The sequence below is a fragment of the Myotis brandtii genome, unplaced genomic scaffold, assembly GCF_000412655.1.
Source record: "Myotis brandtii unplaced genomic scaffold, ASM41265v1 scaffold650, whole genome shotgun sequence".
Classification (NCBI taxonomy): domain Eukaryota; kingdom Metazoa; phylum Chordata; class Mammalia; order Chiroptera; family Vespertilionidae; genus Myotis; species Myotis brandtii.
In genome coordinates, this window is record NW_005370517.1 from 282,504 (window position 1) to 295,184 (window position 12,681).

At 42.7% G+C, this 12,681-nt stretch overlaps 2 protein-coding genes across 3 annotated transcripts in view; both read left to right on the top strand.

Moving 5' to 3' along the window:
• LOC102242028 (zinc finger protein 350-like) overlaps positions 1-12,681 on the top strand; it is a 116,140-nt gene that overhangs the window by 74,183 nt on the left and 29,276 nt on the right. The gene's annotated exons all lie outside the window — the stretch shown is intronic.
• LOC102241712 (zinc finger protein 883) overlaps positions 1-12,681 on the top strand; it is a 55,365-nt gene that overhangs the window by 35,361 nt on the left and 7,323 nt on the right. The gene's annotated exons all lie outside the window — the stretch shown is intronic.

Below are 12,681 nucleotides of genomic sequence, written 5' to 3' on the forward strand. Positions count from 1 at the left end.
GCCCTTGACCGGAATCGAACCTGGGACCCTTCAGTCCGCAGGCCGATGCTCTATCCACTGAGCTAAACCGGTTAGGGCTTAAAATATATTTTTAATGATTTCAGAGAGAAAGGGAGAGGGAAAGAGAGATCAAAGCATCAATGATGAGAGAGAATCATTGATTGACTGTGCCCTGCACATCCCCAACTGGAGATTGAGCCTACAACCTGGGCATGTGTCCTTACTCGAAATGGAATCATGACCTGTTTTATAGGTCAAATCTCACCCCCAGAGCCACACCGTATATCTCATTACATATTCTCGTTGATGAAGCTATTTCACCTGATCCACCTATATGGCTTTCACAGATTGCATAGGTCACCATCCTCATGTGCTCAAGAAAGCTAACTCTGTTCTCTGGTTTGAGAAAATTGGGAGCAGCCTGAGCTTGTACGAGGTCTTATTTCCTTTCACTCTGACTAGTTGCCATATGGATCTGACTTGCGGTCCCCAGAGAACATCAGCTGAGTTCAGCGAGCAGCTTATAGAACAACTACCTTTCCCAGGAACAGGCTTTTTCTAGGTAACAGTGACAGATTTTTTTTGAGTGGCTAAGTCACGGATGCAAGAACTGCCAAGCTCTTAAGCTCTTGTCCCTTTGGTTTGTAAAATATTGAAGGACTTTCTAAGTCTTCTTTAACTTAGGTGTTCTATTTACTGTCTGTGGGAGTTTATAAGCAGATTTGGGTTCTACAAGCATCAGGAGGTGAACAATTTATTTTATTTTATTTTATTTTTTTAAAAAGCTGCTCTACTACGTACGAAACCCCGACCAAGAAGCAGGTCGTCTACGAATGGTTTAGCGCCAGGTTCCCCACGAAAGGAGGTGAACGATTTAATGGGTATCTCAAACTTTCTCTGCCTATGGGAGGAATACAGGGTGCAGAAATTAGCTCAGCAGTTTAGGCCAGATTTTCAGTACTGTGCTATTTTCCCAGTCCTCATATTAAGCCTGATGCTTTGAGTTTTAGGAGAGTTTCAGGAGATCACTCCAAAGAGTGGCTAGCTGTGCCAACCTCAGATCCTTCTGGAAGGAACATGAATTATTTTCTATTTTTGAGGGGGGAGATCTCTTGTCCGGGTCTTACAAACGGTTCTTCGCCCTAATGCCTATCACTGGTTGGAGGACCATAGGGATGAGGGGAGCCATGATTGCTACAGAACCACTGGCCTACATGGTGTTGGAAGAGATTGCTGCCATCGAGATGGAATATATTTTATTGATTTTTTACCGAGAGGAAGGGAGAGGGATAGAGAGTTAGAAACATTGATGAGAGAGAAACATCAATCAGCGGCCTCCTGCACACCCCCCACTGGGGATGTGCCCACAACCAAGGTACTTGCCCTTGACCGGAATCGAACCTGGGATCGCTCAGTCTGCAGGCCGACACTCCATCCACTGAGCCAAACCGGTTAGGGCCCTGATTATATTTTGAAGCCACTTTATCCTTTGCAGTCTCCTTTTGTATTTTCAAAATATGGTTTATTTTCCCCAATACCATATCATATATCTGGGAATATGGTTCCACATGACGTTTCTTTCTTTTTTTAATACATTTTATTTATTTTTTACAGAGAGGAAGGGAGAGGGATAGATAGTTAGAAACATTGATGGGAGAGAAACATTGATCAGCTGCCTCCTGCACACCTCCTACGGGGGATGTACCCACAATCAAGGTACATGCCCTTGACGGGAATCGAACTGGTCAAGGTTCGAATCAAATCAATAAAATATATATTTTTTTAAAAAGCCAAAAGCAGACAAACTTAAGACTTGTTTAGCAATCAGTATTTCAGTATTACACATTATTTCAAAATATGTAGATATTGAGTGACTTTAATTAAAATTCACTAATTAAAAAAATAAGAAAAGAAAAAATATTCACTAATTTATAAAGCAATAGTGGAAATAATTAAAGATACTTGTTTCAGTTCTTTTTTTCCCCCTTTTGTTAAGAATCACCTTTCAGAAATTTGTATTTTTAAAAATGGCCCAGACAAGAGTTCTTGGTGAAGACCAAATATTTGCTTTTCAAAGGTCCTGGGTCTTTGGTTTTATAAAGCTAATTATCCGTAAGCCTCTTGTGATGAACAGGGGAGGTTTAGGGAAGGTAAAAGAATTTAGATGACCTGGAGCCATATCTTTGGCCCTGTAAAGATTGCATATATGAAACAAGATCAGTACTTTCACACCACAACAAAGGCCTGACAAATCCATTTACCCAATTTTTGGTATGTTTCTTGCCATTTGGGCATATTTTTCTAGTTTGCAGACAGCACATAGCTTAGGTTTGCCTCTGAGAACCGTAACGCTCTTTGGAACCTCTGTCCAGTTTTCTTGGGAATGGTAAAACAGGTCCTTGTGAAACAGGAATTTTTGGGGGTGAAAAAGACAGGTTTTAGGAAATTTTAGAAATTAAGGGGACCATGGAAGAAGCACAGGGCTGCAGAGCAGCAGAAGGTAAATTTCCATAGAGTAGGGGAGCTGAAAAGCTGCAACAGGCACATTTCCATTGAATGAGGGAGCTGGGAACAGCAAAAGGTCTACATTTACAAAATAAAGGGAATGTAGCCCTTCATCCAGAGGAGAGGAAGAAAGCCCAAAGGAAATAGGGAAACAATAAGGAAGGGGGCGGGGTGGGGGCAGGGAGAGAACCTCACTTGTCTCATGTGAGGTTTGACCTTTGAGCCTAGGAGTTACTATAGTAACCAGCCCAAGGGAGCAGTGGCCAATCAGAGGGGATATCAAGGCACCAGGATCTGCAGCCTTTATAAGCTGTAGGGAAAAGGAACTCAGTGGGACCCTTTCCCCCTCCCCACGTGGGATTCTGTACTTGTTCTTTAATAAATCTCCACCTTTGCTATACCACCTTCTGTCCATGGATGCATTCTTCGACTCCGGCGGACAAAGAATCCAGGTTCCAGTCCAAAAATTCTGCATCACCAGCTGCAAGAAAATATTAAAATTAATGGTGTCATTAACTGGCCAAACTTCTCCACTGCCCACTTTATATTGGGGTCAGGCTGTGTTACAAAAGACTGGCCTTTTTCTTGAGGGCCTCAGGGTCAAAATTCTCCCAGTTGGTGAGTATATACCCCAAAAAGGGACTCTCAAGGCACTGTGGACTGCTTCTCCATCTACAGAGAGACACATGTAGCAATCCAAGAGTTAGTGGCATCTCTGCAGGTCTGGGGCCATTATGAGTAGGGCGTTAAGATGTCTTGGGGGCTCTCGTGGAAGTTCAGAATGAAGAAAAGATGGTTAGCAAACATTAAGTCAGTCTCAAGGTTAGTTTCCTCTTGGGATATTCCTTTAAAAGTCATCATTTTCCCCTTTTGGTTCAGTAGCTAGTTCATTTAATTCTAAATACATATTATCCTTCTGGAAAAAGCCTTTGTGGGCATCACTGATTTCTCGTTGGAAGGAAACAGGTTTTGACTTAAAAACAGACATTGGTTAAATATTCCTGTCACTGGTACAGAAGCTTTACTCTGAGGGAGAAGGCAATTAGTTGGGTGTGGTTAAGAACAAATGAAGTAGCCCCAGTATCCTCAGGGACCTCAGTGGCTTCCTTTTTTAGGATAATTTGAACTTCTCCCAAATGATCAGTGAGAAGGGGAAACATCCTGGGAGTAATCCCGTTTGCTTTTGTTTCTTTTTTCTAAATCCTATTTTAGTTTCTTATAATCCTTAAAATGGGCAGACTTCTCCACAGTTTTCTTGGGAATCTTATTTAGTAATTTTGTTGCTTTTGCTCCCAGAAACCAGTAGGTATATTAATTGGAATAGGTTAGAATACCCAGGATTACTAAAGTTTGTTATTAATTTCTTTAAGAATTTATCTGGCCGAAACCGGTTTGGCTCAGTGGATAGAGCGTTGGCCTAAAATCAATAAAATATATTTATAATAAATTCTTTAAGAATTTATCTGTTCCTCTCCTTAGAAGCTTCTAATTTCCAAATCAAGATACAGTTTCCATTCGTTCAGTTTAATTTTAGAGCTGGCATTTTCCGAATTTCTGCATGCAAAAATTTAATGTAGCAGCCAAACACAACTGCCTCTTGGCCATTTAAAGGCGATACCATGTCTAGTTAAATCTTCCCATTTCTGTAAATCACTTGCAAGTAAAGGCTTCTATTTAGTATTAATGAGGGCTGGGGTCTGGGAGTTCCCAGCCTTGGAGGTACAACTTCCCATGTCAATTTTAGTTTGTTTTGTGGTTTTGTTTTGTTTTTCAATATTTCTGCAGAATCTGAGCAAACTTTTGAAGGTATTTGGAGGCAACCAATTACTGTGTCTCCCTCACATCAATGTCTGTCTATCTATTATTTCTCTCTCTCTCTCTCTCTCTCTCGCTCTATTTCTATCTCTATCTCTATCTCTATCTCTGTCTCTGTCTCTGTCTCTTTCTCCTCCCTCCCTCTCCACTCTAAAAATCAATGGGAAAAATATCCTGGTGTGAGGATGAAAAAATCAAAAATAAGAAACCAAAGTTAAAAAACAACCACCCTGCCCTGACCAGTTTGGCTCAGCAGATAGAGCGTCGGCCTGTGGACACAAGGGTCCCGGGTTCAATTCCAGTCAGGGGCACATACCTTGGTTGCGGGCACATCCCCAGTGGGGGGGCGTGCAGGAGGCAGCTGATCGATGTTTCTCTCTCATCGATGTTTCTAACTATCCCTCTTCCCTCCTCTCCGTAAAAAAAAATCAATAAAATATTTTTTAAAAAAAACAAAAAACCAACCACCTATTTTTTCTATTTCTCTTTAGCCTGTGTTCTGTCAACCCTTAACCTCGAGGATTTAAAAACACAGCTCAAATAAAGTCTCTACCACAAGCAAGGGAAGGTCCTGGATCCAAGAGACAACTCACCCAAGTTCACCCATTGGGCGGGAGCTGGCAGGCTCAATGGGCCCTTTACTGGATCCTAGCACAGGTCCGGGTCCGAGGGGTGGTCCTGGGTGAGCTTTGGAATCCTGCCGCAGATTCGGGTGTTCTTGAATATTTTCAGATAGAAATTCTCACGAAAAATGATTTTAAAGTTGGTCAGGGCTGCCACTTAGGGAAACCATTTTTTAAAAAATATATTTTATTGATTTTTTACAGAGAGGAAGGGAGAGGGAGAGGGATGAGTTAGCGACATCGATGAGAGAGAAACGTCGATTCAGCTGCCTCTTGCACACCCCCTATTGGGGATGTGCCCGCAACCCAGGTACATGCCCTTGACCAGAATCGAACCTGGGACCTTGAGTCCGCAGGCCGATGCTCTACCCACTGAGCCAAACCTGTTAGGGCCCTTTTTTTTTTTTAATAGATGCGCGTGGCATGTGGGGAAGGTCCGCCACTTGCATCTACAGAAGCTTCTACACACGTCATTTCTTACTGAATTTTCTTAGATATGCAGTGTTTTGAAATTTGGGAATAATGATCAGGTACCAGATTTACATTGGGTTTGTGGACGAAAGGGGCCACATGCTAACTTTTAAAGCCATAAACTTACATTAATAACCTAGCAGTAACAATAATTTTTAAATATAGAATGCTATCTTTTCTGATTTTAAACAAAATGTTCTTATGAAAAATGTAATGAAGAAACTAAAAATGACCTGTTATAGTTACATTGTTGCCAATATTTTCTTTTCAGAAATATTTAGATATAGTTTTTTAAAAAACATGCTTTTATTGATTTCAAAGAGAGAAAGGGAGAAGAGCAGAGAGAAACTTTGAGGATGACAAAGAATCATTGATTAGCTGCCTCCTCACGCCCCCTACTGGGGATGGAGCCTGCAATGGGGGCATGTGCCCTGATCCAGAATCCAACCATGACCTTCAAGTTCATGGGTCGATGCTCAGTCACTGAGCTACACCAGCCTGGCAGAAATAATTTCCTTAAGAATTATTTTTAGCCCTGACCAGTTTGGCTCAATGGATAGAGCGTCGGCCTGCGGACTCAAGGGTCCCAGGTTCGATTCTGGTCAAGGGCATGTACCTTGGTTGCGGGCACATCCCCAGTAGGGAGTGTGCAGGAGGCAGCTGATCGATGTTTCTCTCTCATCGATGTTCCTAACTCTCTATCCCTCTCCCTTCCTCTCTGTAAAAAATCAATAAAATATATTTTTTTAAAAAAGAATTGTTTTTAAATTTATTTTTAAAGAGAGAGAAAGGAATAGGGAGAGATAGAGAAACACTGATGTGAGACCACAACATCAATCTGCTGCCTCCTGCACACCCCCTGCCAAGGACTAAGCCCGAAACAATGGTATGTGACGTTATTGGAAATTGAACCAGCAACCTCCTGGTGCAGCGGCCAATGCCAAACCACTGAGCACACCGGCCAGGGCTAGAAATAGATTTTTACATAACTAGTGACACTTTTATTGTCCGTTTTCAATTGAATGTTAAATTACTCTAATGAAATGTTCTTCTGTTTAACACTGACACTTGATCTGTGTGTACTTTAGGATGGTACAGAAGTTTTCTATTTTAAATTTTCTTACCAGCCACCTGACGAAGAGGTATACAAACATCTTAGGCAAGTACTGATAATTTGCCTTTATTTATATCCAAAAGTCATCTTTGATTATTTTTTTCAAACTGCATTGCATTGGGTAATGTTTCTAGAACCAGTTTCTCAACTCTGCCATTGTAGAATGAAAACAGCCTGACTGAGACAACAAATGGCCATGTTGCCATAAAATTTTATTCACAGACCAAAACAGGTAATCTGGGCCCTGGACAATTTGTTACTGAGTCTTTAAAATTTTTTAAAAATTATTTTTCAATTATAATTGACATACTACTCCATTGTCTTGATGAGAAGACCTTCTACAGACTCTTTTTTTTTAAATATATATTTTATTGATTTTTTACAGAGAGGGAGAGGGAAAGAGTTAGAAACATCGATGAGAGAGAAGCATCGATCAGCTGCCTCCTGCACACCCCCTACCGGGGATGTGCCTGCAACCAAGGTACATGCCCTTGACTGGAATCGAACCCGGGACCCTTAAGTCTGCAGGCCAACGCTCTATCCACTGAGCCAAACCAGTCAGGGCTACAGACTCTTTTAAAAAATGTGACCTTATTTAGAGATACGTTTTCACAGAGGTGATTTTTTTTCAATTGCTATTTAGAGAGAGAAGAAGGGAGAGGTAGAGAGAGAGAGAGAGAGAGAGAGACATTCATGTGAGAAGGAATTGAACCGGCAACCCTTCGGTGTATGGGACAATGTCCAACCAACTGACATCACTGAACCACACTGACCAGGGCTACTGACTCTTTTTTTTTTTTTTTTTTTTAATATATCTTACTGATTTTTTACAGAGTGGAAGGGAGAGGGATAGAGAGTTAGAAACATCGATGAGAGAGAAACATCGATCAGCTGCCTCCTGCACACCTCCTACTAAGGATGTGCCCGCAACCAAGGTACATACCCTTGGCCGGAATCAAACCTAGGACCCTTCAGTCCGCAGGCCAACGCTCTATCCACTGAGCCAAACCAGCCAGGGCAGGGCTACTGACTCTTGATTTAGGTGATCTTAATAAAGTGTGTTGGGCCCTAACCGGGCCAAGGGGATGTACCCGGGTTGCGGGCACATCCTTAGTAGGAGGTGTGCAGGAGGCAGCTGATCGATGTTTCTCTCTCATCGATGTTTCTAACTCTCTATCCCTCTCCCTTCCACTCTGTAAAAAATCAATAAAATATATATTTTTAAAATAATAATAATAAAGTTTGTTGGACCCCAGACATACTTATTTTTTTAAGTATGGCTGTTTTTCAAGGTATAAAGGGAGATTTGAGTAGGTTCCACATTATATTTTTCCTTTCTTTAGTATGAAAATTATTTATGTTCCTAAGAATCATTACTTCTATTCCTGACACTAGAGATTACAAATAACATACAGCCTTTATTTGTCAAGTTTTGTGATAATTAGTACTTTTTATACTCTTCTCTATCTGTACAGACCCCTTGGAATGCTTTTTCCATTTACCCACCTCCTAATTTATATGGGATCTTTTAACTCAATGTTTTTTTGTTTGTTTGTTTTAATCTTCACCCGAGGATATTTTTTCATTGATTTTTATAGAAAGTGGGAGAGGGAAAGACAGAGAGAAACATGGATGTGAGAGAAACACATTCATTGGTTGCCTCCTGCACCAGCCCCGACCAGGGCCCAGGCCAGGGAGGAACCTGCAATCGAGGTTCGTACCCTTGACCAGAATCAAACCCGGGACCCTTCAGTCTGCAGGCCGACGCTCTATCCACTGAGCGAAACCAGCTAAGGCTGAATTTTTCATTTTTTTTCCTTGTAGAAACCAGACAAATATTACCTTTACCAGGAGATCAACGTTAAGTCATTTTGATATTTTCTAACCGTAGAAAGGGTGTGATGAAAAGGAGATTTCAATTCGGGGGTGTCTTTTCCAAAATTCATAACACCTCTGTAATGAGGGATATTTGGACCAACCCAAAAGGTGGATTAATATACAAAAACCTAATTAGTACTTCTCAGAATGATGAGGACACAAATGAGAAAAACACTGAGAAATGGTCACAAAACAGAAAAAAAAGTCAAGGAACCATGATGTCTAAATACAATATTGTATTTTGGGTTGAATTCTGGGACAAATAAAGAATTGTAGTCAAAAATTTGTGAAGTCTGAGTAGAATTTGTAATTTGGTTAAATGTTAAACCAATGTTAGTTTCTCAATTTGACAAATGTACCATGGATATATAAAATGTTCCCATGAGAGCAAGTCAAAGGAAGGTAAATGTGAACTCTTTGTAATAGTACCTTGTGACTTTTGTGTAGAATAAAATTTTCCTCAAATTAAAAATATGTCTAATCTATGTCAATTAAATCTCAATAAAACTAGAAAAAATCAGGTATAACCTAATTTTTAAAAATATATTTTATTGATTTTTCACAGAGAGGAAGGGAGAGGGATAGAGAGCCAGAAACATCGATGAGAGAGAAACATCGATCAGCTGCCTCCTGCGCACTCCCCACTGGGGATGCGCCCACAACCAAGGCACATGCCCCTGACTAAAATCAAACCTGGGACCCTTGAGTCCGCAGGCTGATGCTCTATCCACTGAGCCAAACCGGTTAGGGCGAGGTATAACCTAATTTTATTTTACTTTTTCATAAACATATTTCCATATTATAAAATGTTTATGTATATTTATATGTAATTAATATTAAGTGGGTGAGTTAGTAGGATGGTAACAAGTAACATAAGGGTATGCATTAAAATGAGGTATACTTGAGCCCTAACCGGCTTGGCTCAGTGGCTAGAGCGTCGGCCTGTGGACTGAATGGTCCAGGGTTCGATTCCGGTCAAGGGTACATGCCTGGGTTGCTGGCTTGATCCCCAGTGTGGGGCCTGCAGGACGCAGCCAATCAACGATTCTCTCATCATTGATATTTCACTCTCTCTCTCTCCCTCTCCTCTGAAAATCAATAAAAATATTTTTTTAAAAAAAATAAATAAATGAGGTATACTTGAAAAACAAAATTCAGTTATGTTCAGTTTATATTATGATTTTCTCATTATTCAAATTCTTACATTCTTAATCCATGATTTATTGGTGCCTTTTTTCTTGTATGTCCCAGACATCTCCATTTAATTTTTTTTAAATCCTCACCTGAGAATATGGTTAGAGAGAAAAAGGGAAAGACAGATTGATCAAGAGAAAAACACCGACTATCTGCCTCCCATACTCACCCCAACCACATTGAACCCAAAACCTAGGCATCTGCCCTGAATGGGGAATAGAACCCCCAAGTCTTTGGTGTGTGGAAGGAAGCTCCATCCAACTGTGCCACCTGGCTAGAGCTCCATGTACTTCTAACTTTTGCCATTGTACTTGGTGATGTGTTTTTTTTAAATTCATACCCTATATATTTTGTAGTATATAATAGCAATTCATTTTAACAGTTCTATCGCCATAATTTGTATGTACCATTTATGTACTATTGTCCAACTTACTGACTTTTAGTAAGCTTAGAGTTGTGCCATCGTCACCGCAATCTCGGTATTAGGAAATTCGTGACCTCATACCTGAAGTATTTGGATGGTTGTTTTGATATTGTTGAGTTTTGCGAGTTCTCTATATGTTTTCTCTTTTCAGGATTTCATTCTCTGACACCTGAGCTTCTGCCGAGCTTCTGCCCGTTTCAAGACGTTTTACGAGTTCTCTATATGTTTTCTCTTTTCAGGATTTCATTCTCTGCTGCTACAATGACACCTGAGCTTCTGCCCGTTTCAAGACTATTTAAAAAAACAACAACAATATGAGCCCTAACCAGTTTGGCTCAGTGGACAGAGCGTCGCCTGCGGACTGAAAGGTCCCAGGTTCGATTCCGGTCAAGGTCATGTACCTTGGTTGCGGGCACATCCCCAGTAGGTGTGTAGGAGGCAACTGATTGATGTTTCTGAAAGATCAGACGGAGGCCTACAGGCTTTATTAGAGGAGAAGCACCTGCCGGGCTGTCTCGCAAGGGGAGGACAGCAACACGTGCAGGGGTGGGCACGCATTTGAGGGGCGGAATGGGAAGGGGTGGGGGGCTTAGTGTACTCGGAGCATACTGATTCGTGGCTTACTGCATTGTCCATATAGGACAAGGGCTTGGAGTATTTGGCAGGTGTGGATTGGTGGTCCAATATATAGTCCATATAAGGTACCTGGTTAGTCACTCAGGTATTTCTGGGCTGCAGGTTACGTCATACCCCGCCCACCAGTTGGGTGAAGGGAGGATCTATCAGTTTCTCTCTCATCGATGTTTCTAACTCTTTATCCCTCTCCCTTCCTCTGTAAAAAATCAATAAAATATATTTAAACAAACAAACAAAACAACAACAATATGATATAAAGTTTAAAATAAAGTCTGAGACTATAGGACTTCATTGCCTAGCCCACCAAACGCAATGTAGTTCCCTTCTTATTTGCCTCGCTCAGCTCCAGCCTCTGAAATATACTCTTTTTCCATACATTTGCCTGGAAATGACATGATTTCAGGAGCTTCACACAATTCCCTGGCTACTGGCCCCAAACCACAGGCTCTGCCTTCTGTAAGGCAGTCAGGTGCCCGGCTGGTGTTGCTCAGTGGATTGAGCGTCCTCCCATGGACCAAGAGGTCCCATGTTCCGTTCCTGATCAGGGCACATGCCCAGATATTGGGTTCAATCCCCAGTATGGGGCGTGCGGGAGGCAGCTAGTGGACTGATGTTTCTCTCTATCCCTCTCTAAAAAATACAAAAAATAAAGTTTATATTATGCATCTTAGTTCTTTTTATTTCAAAAGTTTGTCCTACATTCTTGTGCTATATTTGTCACATACATATATGATGGTGTAAGTAGGTTATTTGTGTGATAAAATTTTCCAGATTCCGTAATGCAGGCATACCTCTTTACTATATATACTAGAGTAAGTCGCTGTATTGGGTTCACAGATAATGAGTTTTCATTTACACAGACTCCAATCCCTTCACCAGAAAAGGTGAAGGGATTTTAAAAAAATATATTTTTATTGATTTCAGAGAGGAAAGAAATAGAAACATCAATGCTGAGAGAGAATCATTGATTGGATGCCTTCTGCACGCCTCCTCCTGGGGATCGAACCCGCAACCCGGGCTTGTGCCCTTGACCGGAATCCAACCCAAGCTCTATCCACTGAGCAAATCAGCTAGGGCAATGACAACTTTCTTTTGCCAGATTTTTTAGCCCCTCCCCTCCTGCAGGTGACCTCGGGCTTTTCTCCTGGAGTGATGGGTGAAAACCCTGCGTACCTGCGGCCTGGAGCTCCAGGAACTACATTACCCAGAAGACGTTGTGTGGAATTCCTCCAGCTGAGCCAATGAAAGGTCAGAAAAGGCGTTGACATTGAAGGACAGGGCGCAGGGGCGGGACTTCCGGTGTCCACCCAGGATCAGCTTAGCTACGTGGACACGGGTCGGATTCTCCAGATCCGTGGGTCCCGGTGGAGATGCCCCGACAGAGAACGGGCGATAATCGTGGTGCACACAGCACACACGCGAGAGTGAAGCGCGGAGTGGTCACCAAGGTGAGCCGTTCCAGGGCCCCGAAAGGGCCGGCCCTTCCCGCGGCGGCCTCTTCTCCCTCTGCTCCCGCCCCGCTCCGCACACAAAGTCCGATGGCGGCGCCCGAGCTGAGGCTCGGGGCTGAGGTGAGTGCGAGACCGCCGCCCCGCCAACGCCTCCTCACACCGAGCAGGACAGCCCGGGTGCGGGAGCCTGTCCCGTCCTGCAGCTCAGCCCCGCGTGGAGGACCGTGAGGAAGGTGGAGGGGAGAGAGGAGTGTTGTGGCTTCTGAGGACACAGCAGGTGCAGGGCAGAGGGGACGGGGGTGACTTGCATCTGAAGGTCCCTGAGGATGTGGGCTGTGAGTATTGACGGAAAGATCAGAGGCTGCAGGGAGGACGGCACCGACTCATTCGGGCTTTCCCGGCTGTGGGTCCATCAGGGGCCTGGGGTGGTCCTGGATCCGGCTGGACTACAAGCTCTCTACACGCCATATGCCAAGTTCATGGGTGAGGCCAGCGAGATCCAGTGGCATTGGAGCAGGAAGGGGGCAGAGCTGAGGGAGTGAACCTGGGGTCTGAACATGGGAAGGGGAT